A 14,689-nucleotide genomic window follows, 5' to 3' on the forward strand; every position below is an offset into this window, starting at 1 on the left:
AGGGGTAGGTTGAATTCTTAATCATTTTCATTTTCTTGGTTATCTTGTATTTTTGTTGGAACTATTTTTATATTTATCTTAATGTAAGCATGCTCTCGAATCATTCAGGTTCCTTTTTATTGAAGCCGTGACAAATTTTGCCTCTTTCCATGTCAATAGTCTAATTACGAAGATTGTATTGATAGTCCTAACATATGGATCAAGAATGCAGAACCTTCTCTGATGAAAAATATGTTAAGCAAGGCCCTATAATATGCTAGTGATGTTAGATTAATTATTTAATTAATCAATTATGGATTGATTGACAATAATCAATTATTATAAGTTAATATTATATTATAAATTATGGTCTATTTTGTTAAGTACTAATTAGTTGATGAATATGTGTGATTGGGTTATTCTTTCTAAATGGACCGTGATGGGGTTGGACCATTTAGCTAAGCCCAATGAGAGGTTCATGTCCTCAGCGATTTAGCTATTTAAACGTCATCACATTAAACAAGACGGCTAAGCATTCTGAACAACACTGTGAAAACCTAAAGCTAGACAGAATGAGGGTAGTTATCCCTCTCATGGTTGTCGGCGTTGTCGGCGGTTATCCTTCATCAACCTAATTCAAAGGTACGCAATTTTTTCTTCCTTTATTATAATTGATGATATGCTATAATTTGTATCTAGTTATCCATGGCTAAGTCACAATTTTTTATCAATTGGTATCATAGCCAAATAGATACAGTTATGGCTATCATTCTTGTTAATCGTATGAATATATTGTTGTTTGTATGATTCATGAGAGTCGCAATCGTGTATTGTATAATTTTCAACGTAGTCTCTTTATGCCATATGTTTGTTTCTATCCAATGAATATGTTTGCAATACAGTTGATACTCTTAACATCGAATGAACTCTATTCTTATTAGATCAATTTGATAATAAATAGTTAATTGCTGATACAGTCTTTTGCTGAAACTTATATCCTATGACCTGCATATGAGAACTCATAGTCTTATTTTTCCGGATTCGCCAAACCCCAATAGTCTCCCAATGGTCCTATTTCTCTCGTTGGATTAATCATTCTCAAAATTTATTGAGGGTTTCTCTTATTTGATATCAACCGATCAAAAGGCCATGAGAATCATGTTGATGCGTTTCCAGATTCATGAGAATCTCAATTTTCTTGAATCGGGTTTCCACTAAGGTTGCATCAACCCGTTTTTTCTTTTTTTTTTCCGGGCGAAGAACATAATATTTAAGAAGAAGAAGGAAAAAAAAAAACTATGCTAGAAATCCACGTGTGTGTATTAGGCGTGTGAGATAGTTACCTGAAATTCCAAATTTTATTTTCTTTAAATGCCAAATAATTATTATTTACTTACTATTCTTATAATTTTGGCACATTATTTTGGAATTTTTGACACATGTAGATATTTCCTTAATTATTGAATCTAAGGGCTATAATCCTCTAAAAAAAACTAATGGCTATAAGCACAGAAGTTTAGACTTTCAGAATAAGCAAAGAGAGGAGGAAAGAAAGAATAGAAGACGAGAACAGTTTGAGGAATCGGTAAATCGTTTTCTCTCAATTTTTATGTCATGAAGTTGCTTTCTACCTTGATGTACTAGTAATTGTTTTTTTTTTTGTCATGTTGTAATTTTTTTTTCTTCTGAGGTTTCTCTTAGGCTTTGTTTGAGAGTTTGGAGGGGAAGGGAGGGGAGGGCTTTGGGGGGTTGGAAATATATAGAAAAATGGGCAAAAAATTCACATTTTTTGAAAGAACAGTTTTTTAGAGAATGATAAACTAATACTTATGATTAATATACTTTTAATTTTAAGAATATAATAACAACATAGATTGGATTTGAAAAATTCATATAAACCCTCCATAACCCCCCAAAACCCTCCCCCAATACAATTTTTGAGTTCCCCCAAATGAGGGGGATTTTTTATTATGAGTAAAAAATTAACCTCCAAAGCCCTCTCCTCCCAATGTCTTCTATTTCTTCCACTTGCTCCTTCCTTTTTTCCAAAACTCTCCCCTCCCCTCCCCTCTTAACTCCCAAACAAAGCCTTACTGTTTCTAGTCCTTACCAGGTTCAATGAGTACTTCTTTCGTTAGATTAAATTTTAGGGTTAGGGTGACTCACTAAAAAGAAAAGACTTTGGGTTCAAAGAGTAAGTAGTGATGCTGGAATATGATCCTCTTAATTCAAGGCAGACAAATAATCGTTTTTGTCACTGAATGTGTAACAAGTAGTCACAATAGTTTTTCAATATATTGAAATTCTGAAATAGTTTTTGACTATGCACGTCTCTGTTAGCCAACATAATATCTAACGATTAAAATGCTTTGTTAATTATTAGTCCTCAATATACTTAATTAATGTTGTATTTGTCTCTATATGCACTTACTTATTGTCATATCAATTCCTATAAGAAAATTGAAGAACTATTTTATCGTTAGAGATTGTTTTGATTAATAAAGTGCACAATCAGCGACTATTTTAGAATTTTGATTCATTGAGCGACTATTATGGCTATTCGTTGCACATAGGTCTTTTTACAAGTATAATATAGTATAAATCTACAACAACAACGACAAAAATCTGGAAAAAAAAAACTTAACAAAAATAAATAAATCAAAATCAAAATACGAGAAGGAGTGGTGCTTTTTCTTCTTATATGATTGTCACAGAAAACTAAGTTACATGGACGCCGCCTTAGGTCCCTTTTTTTCCTTCGGGGAATCACTAACTGGCTTCGTGTTTCCCCATTTACGTTGTCGTCACCACGGGTCTCCATTTCCCGTGACCGTGCAATTAGGCATGGCAATGGGGTGGGGTGGGGACGGATTTTACCTTCCCCGTCCCCATACCCGATTTGAATATACTTACCCGTTACCCTACCCATACCCAACGGGGATAAGAAATTGAATCCCATCCCCCTCCCCGACGGGTTCGGGTATCCCCGCCACATCCCCGTCCCCGCGTTGAATAATTTTTTTTAATAAAAAATAGAAGTTTTTATTCATCCCCAAGAGCAACGTTGTAGTACATTATCCAATAATATGCTCACTTTAACATTTGTTAGACGGATTGATTTAGTTGATCCTTTAAATATCAATGGTAGTTTTTATCAAAATGACAATTATCAAACAAAATAACATGACATATCATCATAAGGTAATTTTTTACATTTAGGACGGGTTTGGGTATAGGTTCGGGGTGGGTACCTATATACCCATTACCCGTCCCATACCCGTGTTTTGAAATCGGGTAAAACCCATACCCATACCCAAACCCAGTCAAAACGGGGAAAACCCGTCAAATTGGGTTTGGTTCGGGCGGGTAACCACGGGTATGAGTTTTGTTGCCATGCCTACGTGCAATCGTCGTCATGAACCCCTATGATCTAGGTCAGGGAAGGAGATCAGACTGGGGTTGACCCATAAGCCCACATCCGCAAAATAAAAAACTAAACTATGGGCTAAAATCATTCTCAAATCAAATCTCTTCATTATGCCATCGTTTTGGACCAACTTCTAAAACCTCTGTAAATATCTTGTTGATATATTTTGATTGGATGCATGTGAATTTTTTTTTTACATCAATGCATAGAAATTAAAATTGGCCGCGAGATTAATAAAGTAGAGATAGATAGTAGATTTGCAATCATGTAGATTACAAGTGCGACCAACATGTCAATATAGAAATAGATAGCAGATTAAAAGTGCTACCAACGGATCAAAAACACTAGATTGTAACAATAGAGACAAAAAAAATCAGCTTTATTTTGTGTACAATGGAAGCAATGAAGTTTGAACAAATCCTAGTAGCTTTGATGGATTGTTAATTTAAACCAAATTAAATCTTAATCACATACAAATTTGTCTATGATCATTTCCTTGTGGGGTCCAAATTTACTTACGTCTGTTCAAGTTCAAATCTCAATTATGATAAACTTTGTTCAAATATAAATTAGAATTAGCAAGGCTTATTATTTGTCATGTATTGTTTCTACGTTTGATTTTGAATGAAAGCAATATAATGTTTTTAATGCTCTTTACACCCTTGTTTTAGTGTATCTCTTGATCTCAACAAGACGAAGAAAAGCATCAATGATCAACTTCAAGGCTTATTTGATTAATCTTACTGCGGTGGGTGCATTTGTGGCACCACTTCTTTATTATTTTCATAATCTTTATGTCGATATGACTTATTGGATTTATTGGATTTATGGAAAGGAGAATTCATTGCAAAGGAAACTTACAATCTCTCTTACACTTGCTACACCCATTGTTCTGATCATATTCAAGTTCAAAGCAGTTTCGCAGTTTATAGAAAAAATTGTGGAGCTTTTTGCTTCATATAACAAGCCATCACCATATTCAAGAACAAATATATGGTTACAATATCTGATGGTTGTGCGTCTTATACCAGTGAAGATGATTTTGCTCATTTTGATATATCTTACTTTAATATTCTACCAGTGCAAGATTCGAGAGATGCTATTATATGCATAAAGGCCCTTTACTTTGACCATCTTTTAATTTTTAGTTTGGGAAGGGGTAGGTTGAATTCTTAATCATTTTCATTTTCTTGGTTATCTTGTATTTTTGTTGGAACTATTTTTATATTTATCTTAATGTAAGCATGCTCTCGAATCATTCAGGTTCCTTTTTATTGAAGCCGTGACAAATTTTGCCTCTTTCCATGTCAATAGTCTAATTACGAAGATTGTATTGATAGTCCTAACATATGGATCAAGAATGCAGAACCTTCTATGATGAAAAATATGTTAAGCAAGGCCCTATAATATGCTAGTGATGTTAGATTAATTATTTAATTAATCAATTATGGATTGATTGACAATAATCAATTATTATAAGTTAATATTATATTATAAATTATGGTCTATTTTGTTAAGTACTAATTAGTTGATGAATATGTGTGATTGGGTTATTCTTTCTAAATGGACCGTGATGGGGTTGGACCATTTAGCTAAGCCCAATGAGAGGTTCATGTCCTCAGCGATTTAGCTATTTAAACGTCATCACATTAAACAAGACGGCTAAGCATTCTGAACAACACTGTGAAAACCTAAAGCTAGACAGAATGAGGGTAGTTATCCCTCTCATGGTTGTCGGCGTTGTCGGCGGTTATCCTTCATCAACCTAATTCAAAGGTACGCAATTTTTTCTTCCTTTATTATAATTGATGATATGCTATAATTTGTATCTAGTTATCCATGGCTAAGTCACAATTTTTAATCAATTGGTATCATAGCCAAATAGATACAGTTATGGCTATCATTCTTGTTAATCGTATGAATATATTGTTGTTTGTATGATTCATGAGAGTCGCAATCGTGTATTGTATAATTTTCAACGTAGTCTCTTTATGCCATATGTTTGTTTCTATCCAATGAATATGTTTGCAATACAGTTGATACTCTTAACATCGAATGAACTCTATTCTTATTAGATCAATTTGATAATAAATAGTTAATTGCTGATACAGTCTTTTGCTGAAACTTATATCCTATGACCTGCATATGAGAACTCATAGTCTTATTTTTCCGGATTCGCCAAACCCCAATAGTCTCCCAATGGTCCTATTTCTCTCGTTGGATTAATCATTCTCAAAATTTATTGAGGGTTTCTCTTATTTGATATCAACCGATCAAAAGGCCATGAGAATCATGTTGATGCGTTTCCAGATTCATGAGAATCTCAATTTTCTTTAATCGGGTTTCCACTAAGGTTGCATCAACCCGTTTTTTCTTTTTTTTTTCCGGGCGAAGAACATAATATTTAAGAAGAAGAAGGAAAAAAAAAACTATGCTAGAAATCCACGTGTGTGTGTATTAGGCGTGTGAGAGAGTTACCTGAAATTCCAAATTTTATTTTCTTTAAATGCCAAATAATTATTATTTACTTACTATTCTTATAATTTTGGCACATTATTTTGGAATTTTTGACACATGTAGATATTTCCTTAATTATTGAATCTAAGGGCTATAATCCTCTAAAAAAAACTAATGGCTATAAGCACAGAAGTTTAGACTTTCAGAATTAGCAAAGAGAGGAGGAAAGAAAGAATAGAAGACGAGAACAGTTTGAGGAATCGGTAAATCGTTTTCTCTCAATTTTTATGTCATGAAGTTGCTTTCTACCTTGATGTACTAGTAATTGTTTTTTTTTTTTGTTATGTTGTAATTTTTTTTTCTTCTGAGGTTTCTCTTAGGCTTTGTTTGAGAGTTTGGAGGGGAAGGGAGGGGAGGGCTTTGGGGGGTTGGAAATATATAGAAAAATGGGCAAAAAATTCACATTTTTTGAAAGAACAGTTTTTTAGAGAATGATAAACTAATACTTATGATTAATATACTTTTAATTTTAAGAATATAATAACAACATAGATTGGATTTGAAAAATTCATATAAACCCTCCATAACCCCCCAAAACCCTCCCCCAATACAATTTTTGAGTTCCCCCAAATGAGGGGGATTTTTTATTATGAGTAAAAAATTAACCTCCAAAGCCCTCTCCTCCCAATGTCTTCTATTTCTTCCACTTGCTCCTTCCTTTTTTCCAAAACTCTCCCCTCCCCTCCCCTCTTAACTCCCAAACAAAGCCTTACTGTTTCTAGTCCTTACCAGGTTCAATGAGTACTTCTTTCGTTAGATTAAATTTTAGGGTTAGGGTGACTCACTAAAAAGAAAAGACTTTGGGTTCAAAGAGTAAGTAGTGATGCTGGAATATGATCCTCTTAATTCAAGGCAGACAAATAATCGTTTTTGTCACTGAATGTGTAACAAGTAGTCACAATAGTTTTTCAATATATTGAAATTCTGAAATAGTTTTTGACTATGCACGTCTCTGTTAGCCAACATAATATCTAACGATTAAAATGCTTTGTTAATTATTAGTCCTCAATATACTTAATTAATGTTGTATTTGTCTCTATATGCACTTACTTATTGTCATATCAATTCCTATAAGAAAATTGAAGAACTATTTTATCGTTAGAGATTGTTTTGATTAATAAAGTGCACAATCAGCGACTATTTTAGAATTTTGATTCATTGAGCGACTATTATGGCTATTCGTTGCACATAGGTCTTTTTACAAGTATAATATAGTATAAATCTACAACAACAACGACAAAAATCTGGAAAAAAAAAACTTAACAAAAATAAATAAATCAAAATCAAAATACGAGAAGGAGTGGTGCTTTTTCTTCTTATATGATTGTCACAGAAAACTAAGTTACATGGACGCCGCCTTAGGTCCCTTTTTTTCCTTCGGGGAATCACTAACTGGCTTCGCGTTTCCCCATTTACGTTGTCGTCACCACGGGTCTCCATTTCCCGTGACCGTGCAATTAGGCATGGCAATGGGGTGGGGTGGGGACGGATTTTACCTTCCCCGTCCCCATACCCGATTTGAATATACTTACCCGTTACCCTACCCATACCCAACGGGGATAAGAAATTGAATCCCATCCCCCTCCCCGACGGGTTCGGGTATCCCCGCCACATCCCCGTCCCCGCGTTGAATAATTTTTTTTAATAAAAAATAGAAGTTTTTATTCATCCCCAAGAGCAACGTTGTAGTACATTATCCAATAATATGCTCACTTTAACATTTGTTAGACGGATTGATTTAGTTGATCCTTTAAATATCAATGGTAGTTTTTATCAAAATGACAATTATCAAACAAAATAACATGACATATCATCATAAGGTAATTTTTTACATTTAGGACGGGTTTGGGTATAGGTTCGGGGTGGGTACCTATATACCCATTACCCGTCCCATACCCGTGTTTTGAAATCGGGTAAAACCCATACCCATACCCAAACCCAGTCAAAACGGGGAAAACCCGTCAAATTGGGTTTGGTTCGGGCGGGTAACCACGGGTATGAGTTTTGTTGCCATGCCTACGTGCAATCGTCGTCATGAACCCCTATGATCTAGGTCAGGGAAGGAGATCAGACTGGGGTTGACCCATAAGCCCACATCCGCAAAATAAAAAACTAAACTATGGGCTAAAATCATTCTCAAATCAAATCTCTTCATTATGCCATCGTTTTGGACCAACTTCTAAAACCTCTGTAAATATCTTGTTGATATATTTTGATTGGATGCATGTGAATTTTTTTTTTACATCAATGCATAGAAATTAAAATTGGCCGCGAGATTAATAAAGTAGAGATAGATAGTAGATTTGCAATCATGTAGATTACAAGTGCGACCAACATGTCAATATAGAAATAGATAGCAGATTAAAAGTGCTACCAACGGATCAAAAACACTAGATTGTAACAATAGAGACAAAAAAAATCAGCTTTATTTTGTGTACAATGGAAGCAATGAAGTTTGAACAAATCCTAGTAGCTTTGATGGATTGTTAATTTAAACCAAATTAAATCTTAATCACATACAAATTTGTCTATGATCATTTCCTTGTGGGGTCCAAATTTACTTACGTCTGTTCAAGTTCAAATCTCAATTATGATAAACTTTGTTCAAATATAAATTAGAATTAGCAAGGCTTATTATTTGTCATGTATTGTTTCTACGTTTGATTTTGAATGAAAGCAATATAATGTTTTTAATGCTCTTTACACCCTTGTTTTAGTGTATCTCTTGATCTCAACAAGACGAAGAAAAGCATCAATGATCAACTTCAAGGCTTATTTGATTAATCTTACTGCGGTGGGTGCATTTGTGGCACCACTTCTTTATTATTTTCATAATCTTTATGTCGATATGACTTATTGGATTTATTGGATTTATGGAAAGGAGAATTCATTGCAAAGGAAACTTACAATCTCTCTTACACTTGCTACACCCATTGTTCTGATCATATTCAAGTTCAAAGCAGTTTCGCAGTTTATAGAAAAAATTGTGGAGCTTTTTGCTTCATATAACAAGCCATCACCATATTCAAGAACAAATATATGGTTACAATATCTGATGGTTGTGCGTCTTATACCAGTGAAGATGATTTTGCTCATTTTGATATATCTTACTTTAATATTCTACCAGTGCAAGATTCGAGAGATGCTATTATATGCATAAAGGCCCTTTACTTTGACCATCTTTTAATTTTTAGTTTGGGAAGGGGTAGGTTGAATTCTTAATCATTTTCATTTTCTTGGTTATCTTGTATTTTTGTTGGAACTATTTTTATATTTATCTTAATGTAAGCATGCTCTCGAATCATTCAGGTTCCTTTTTATTGAAGCCGTGACAAATTTTGCCTCTTTCCATGTCAATAGTCTAATTACGAAGATTGTATTGATAGTCCTAACATATGGATCAAGAATGCAGAACCTTCTCTGATGAAAAATATGTTAAGCAAGGCCCTATAATATGCTAGTGATGTTAGATTAATTATTTAATTAATCAATTATGGATTGATTGACAATAATCAATTATTATAAGTTAATATTATATTATAAATTATGGTCTATTTTGTTAAGTACTAATTAGTTGATGAATATGTGTGATTGGGTTATTCTTTCTAAATGGACCGTGATGGGGTTGGACCATTTAGCTAAGCCCAATGAGAGGTTCATGTCCTCAGCGATTTAGCTATTTAAACGTCATCACATTAAACAAGACGGCTAAGCATTCTGAACAACACTGTGAAAACCTAAAGCTAGACAGAATGAGGGTAGTTATCCCTCTCATGGTTGTCGGCGTTGTCGGCGGTTATCCTTCATCAACCTAATTCAAAGGTACGCAATTTTTTCTTCCTTTATTATAATTGATGATATGCTATAATTTGTATCTAGTTATCCATGGCTAAGTCACAATTTTTTATCAATTGGTATCATAGCCAAATAGATACAGTTATGGCTATCATTCTTGTTAATCGTATGAATATATTGTTGTTTGTATGATTCATGAGAGTCGCAATCGTGTATTGTATAATTTTCAACGTAGTCTCTTTATGCCATATGTTTGTTTCTATCCAATGAATATGTTTGCAATACAGTTGATACTCTTAACATCGAATGAACTCTATTCTTATTAGATCAATTTGATAATAAATAGTTAATTGCTGATACAGTCTTTTGCTGAAACTTATATCCTATGACCTGCATATGAGAACTCATAGTCTTATTTTTCCGGATTCGCCAAACCCCAATAGTCTCCCAATGGTCCTATTTCTCTCGTTGGATTAATCATTCTCAAAATTTATTGAGGGTTTCTCTTATTTGATATCAACCGATCAAAAGGCCATGAGAATCATGTTGATGCGTTTCCAGATTCATGAGAATCTCAATTTTCTTGAATCGGGTTTCCACTAAGGTTGCATCAACCCGTTTTTTCTTTTTTTTTTCCGGGCGAAGAACATAATATTTAAGAAGAAGAAGGAAAAAAAAAAACTATGCTAGAAATCCACGTGTGTGTATTAGGCGTGTGAGATAGTTACCTGAAATTCCAAATTTTATTTTCTTTAAATGCCAAATAATTATTATTTACTTACTATTCTTATAATTTTGGCACATTATTTTGGAATTTTTGACACATGTAGATATTTCCTTAATTATTGAATCTAAGGGCTATAATCCTCTAAAAAAAACTAATGGCTATAAGCACAGAAGTTTAGACTTTCAGAATAAGCAAAGAGAGGAGGAAAGAAAGAATAGAAGACGAGAACAGTTTGAGGAATCGGTAAATCGTTTTCTCTCAATTTTTATGTCATGAAGTTGCTTTCTACCTTGATGTACTAGTAATTGTTTTTTTTTTTGTCATGTTGTAATTTTTTTTTCTTCTGAGGTTTCTCTTAGGCTTTGTTTGAGAGTTTGGAGGGGAAGGGAGGGGAGGGCTTTGGGGGGTTGGAAATATATAGAAAAATGGGCAAAAAATTCACATTTTTTGAAAGAACAGTTTTTTAGAGAATGATAAACTAATACTTATGATTAATATACTTTTAATTTTAAGAATATAATAACAACATAGATTGGATTTGAAAAATTCATATAAACCCTCCATAACCCCCCAAAACCCTCCCCCAATACAATTTTTGAGTTCCCCCAAATGAGGGGGATTTTTTATTATGAGTAAAAAATTAACCTCCAAAGCCCTCTCCTCCCAATGTCTTCTATTTCTTCCACTTGCTCCTTCCTTTTTTCCAAAACTCTCCCCTCCCCTCCCCTCTTAACTCCCAAACAAAGCCTTACTGTTTCTAGTCCTTACCAGGTTCAATGAGTACTTCTTTCGTTAGATTAAATTTTAGGGTTAGGGTGACTCACTAAAAAGAAAAGACTTTGGGTTCAAAGAGTAAGTAGTGATGCTGGAATATGATCCTCTTAATTCAAGGCAGACAAATAATCGTTTTTGTCACTGAATGTGTAACAAGTAGTCACAATAGTTTTTCAATATATTGAAATTCTGAAATAGTTTTTGACTATGCACGTCTCTGTTAGCCAACATAATATCTAACGATTAAAATGCTTTGTTAATTATTAGTCCTCAATATACTTAATTAATGTTGTATTTGTCTCTATATGCACTTACTTATTGTCATATCAATTCCTATAAGAAAATTGAAGAACTATTTTATCGTTAGAGATTGTTTTGATTAATAAAGTGCACAATCAGCGACTATTTTAGAATTTTGATTCATTGAGCGACTATTATGGCTATTCGTTGCACATAGGTCTTTTTACAAGTATAATATAGTATAAATCTACAACAACAACGACAAAAATCTGGAAAAAAAAAACTTAACAAAAATAAATAAATCAAAATCAAAATACGAGAAGGAGTGGTGCTTTTTCTTCTTATATGATTGTCACAGAAAACTAAGTTACATGGACGCCGCCTTAGGTCCCTTTTTTTCCTTCGGGGAATCACTAACTGGCTTCGTGTTTCCCCATTTACGTTGTCGTCACCACGGGTCTCCATTTCCCGTGACCGTGCAATTAGGCATGGCAATGGGGTGGGGTGGGGACGGATTTTACCTTCCCCGTCCCCATACCCGATTTGAATATACTTACCCGTTACCCTACCCATACCCAACGGGGATAAGAAATTGAATCCCATCCCCCTCCCCGACGGGTTCGGGTATCCCCGCCACATCCCCGTCCCCGCGTTGAATAATTTTTTTTAATAAAAAATAGAAGTTTTTATTCATCCCCAAGAGCAACGTTGTAGTACATTATCCAATAATATGCTCACTTTAACATTTGTTAGACGGATTGATTTAGTTGATCCTTTAAATATCAATGGCAGTTTTTATCAAAATGACAATTATCAAACAAAATAACATGACATATCATCATAAGGTAATTTTTTACATTTAGGACGGGTTTGGGTATAGGTTCGGGGTGGGTACCTATATACCCATTACCCGTCCCATACCCGTGTTTTGAAATCGGGTAAAACCCATACCCATACCCAAACCCAGTCAAAACGGGGAAAACCCGTCAAATTGGGTTTGGTTCGGGCGGGTAACCACGGGTATGAGTTTTGTTGCCATGCCTACGTGCAATCGTCGTCATGAACCCCTATGATCTAGGTCAGGGAAGGAGATCAGACTGGGGTTGACCCATAAGCCCACATCCGCAAAATAAAAAACTAAACTATGGGCTAAAATCATTCTCAAATCAAATCTCTTCATTATGCCATCGTTTTGGACCAACTTCTAAAACCTCTGTAAATATCTTGTTGATATATTTTGATTGGATGCATGTGAATTTTTTTTTTACATCAATGCATAGAAATTAAAATTGGCCGCGAGATTAATAAAGTAGAGATAGATAGTAGATTTGCAATCATGTAGATTACAAGTGCGACCAACATGTCAATATAGAAATAGATAGCAGATTAAAAGTGCTACCAACGGATCAAAAACACTAGATTGTAACAATAGAGACAAAAAAAATCAGCTTTATTTTGTGTACAATGGAAGCAATGAAGTTTGAACAAATCCTAGTAGCTTTGATGGATTGTTAATTTAAACCAAATTAAATCTTAATCACATACAAATTTGTCTATGATCATTTCCTTGTGGGGTCCAAATTTACTTACGTCTGTTCAAGTTCAAATCTCAATTATGATAAACTTTGTTCAAATATAAATTAGAATTAGCAAGGCTTATTATTTGTCATGTATTGTTTCTACGTTTGATTTTGAATGAAAGCAATATAATGTTTTTAATGCTCTTTACACCCTTGTTTTAGTGTATCTCTTGATCTCAACAAGACGAAGAAAAGCATCAATGATCAACTTCAAGGCTTATTTGATTAATCTTACTGCGGTGGGTGCATTTGTGGCACCACTTCTTTATTATTTTCATAATCTTTATGTCGATATGACTTATTGGATTTATTGGATTTATGGAAAGGAGAATTCATTGCAAAGGAAACTTACAATCTCTCTTACACTTGCTACACCCATTGTTCTGATCATATTCAAGTTCAAAGCAGTTTCGCAGTTTATAGAAAAAATTGTGGAGCTTTTTGCTTCATATAACAAGCCATCACCATATTCAAGAACAAATATATGGTTACAATATCTGATGGTTGTGCGTCTTATACCAGTGAAGATGATTTTGCTCATTTTGATATATCTTACTTTAATATTCTACCAGTGCAAGATTCGAGAGATGCTATTATATGCATAAAGGCCCTTTACTTTGACCATCTTTTAATTTTTAGTTTGGGAAGGGGTAGGTTGAATTCTTAATCATTTTCATTTTCTTGGTTATCTTGTATTTTTGTTGGAACTATTTTTATATTTATCTTAATGTAAGCATGCTCTCGAATCATTCAGGTTCCTTTTTATTGAAGCCGTGACAAATTTTGCCTCTTTCCATGTCAATAGTCTAATTACGAAGATTGTATTGATAGTCCTAACATATGGATCAAGAATGCAGAACCTTCTCTGATGAAAAATATGTTAAGCAAGGCCCTATAATATGCTAGTGATGTTAGATTAATTATTTAATTAATCAATTATGGATTGATTGACAATAATCAATTATTATAAGTTAATATTATATTATAAATTATGGTCTATTTTGTTAAGTACTAATTAGTTGATGAATATGTGTGATTGGGTTATTCTTTCTAAATGGACCGTGATGGGGTTGGACCATTTAGCTAAGCCCAATGAGAGGTTCATGTCCTCAGCGATTTAGCTATTTAAACGTCATCACATTAAACAAGACGGCTAAGCATTCTGAACAACACTGTGAAAACCTAAAGCTAGACAGAATGAGGGTAGTTATCCCTCTCATGGTTGTCGGCGTTGTCGGCGGTTATCCTTCATCAACCTAATTCAAAGGTACGCAATTTTTTCTTCCTTTATTATAATTGATGATATGCTATAATTTGTATCTAGTTATCCATGGCTAAGTCACAATTTTTTATCAATTGGTATCATAGCCAAATAGATACAGTTATGGCTATCATTCTTGTTAATCGTATGAATATATTGTTGTTTGTATGATTCATGAGAGTCGCAATCGTGTATTGTATAATTTTCAACGTAGTCTCTTTATGCCATATGTTTGTTTCTATCCAATGAATATGTTTGCAATACAGTTGATACTCTTAACATCGAATGAACTCTATTCTTATTAGATCAATTTGATAATAAATAGTTAATTGCTGATACAGTCTTTTGCTGAAACTTATATCCTATGACCTGCATATGAGAACTCATAG

The sequence above is a fragment of the Medicago sativa genome, chromosome 1, assembly GCF_051527215.1.
Source record: "Medicago sativa cultivar Bolivia chromosome 1, Bolivia_mono, whole genome shotgun sequence".
Lineage (NCBI taxonomy): Eukaryota > Viridiplantae > Streptophyta > Magnoliopsida > Fabales > Fabaceae > Medicago > Medicago sativa.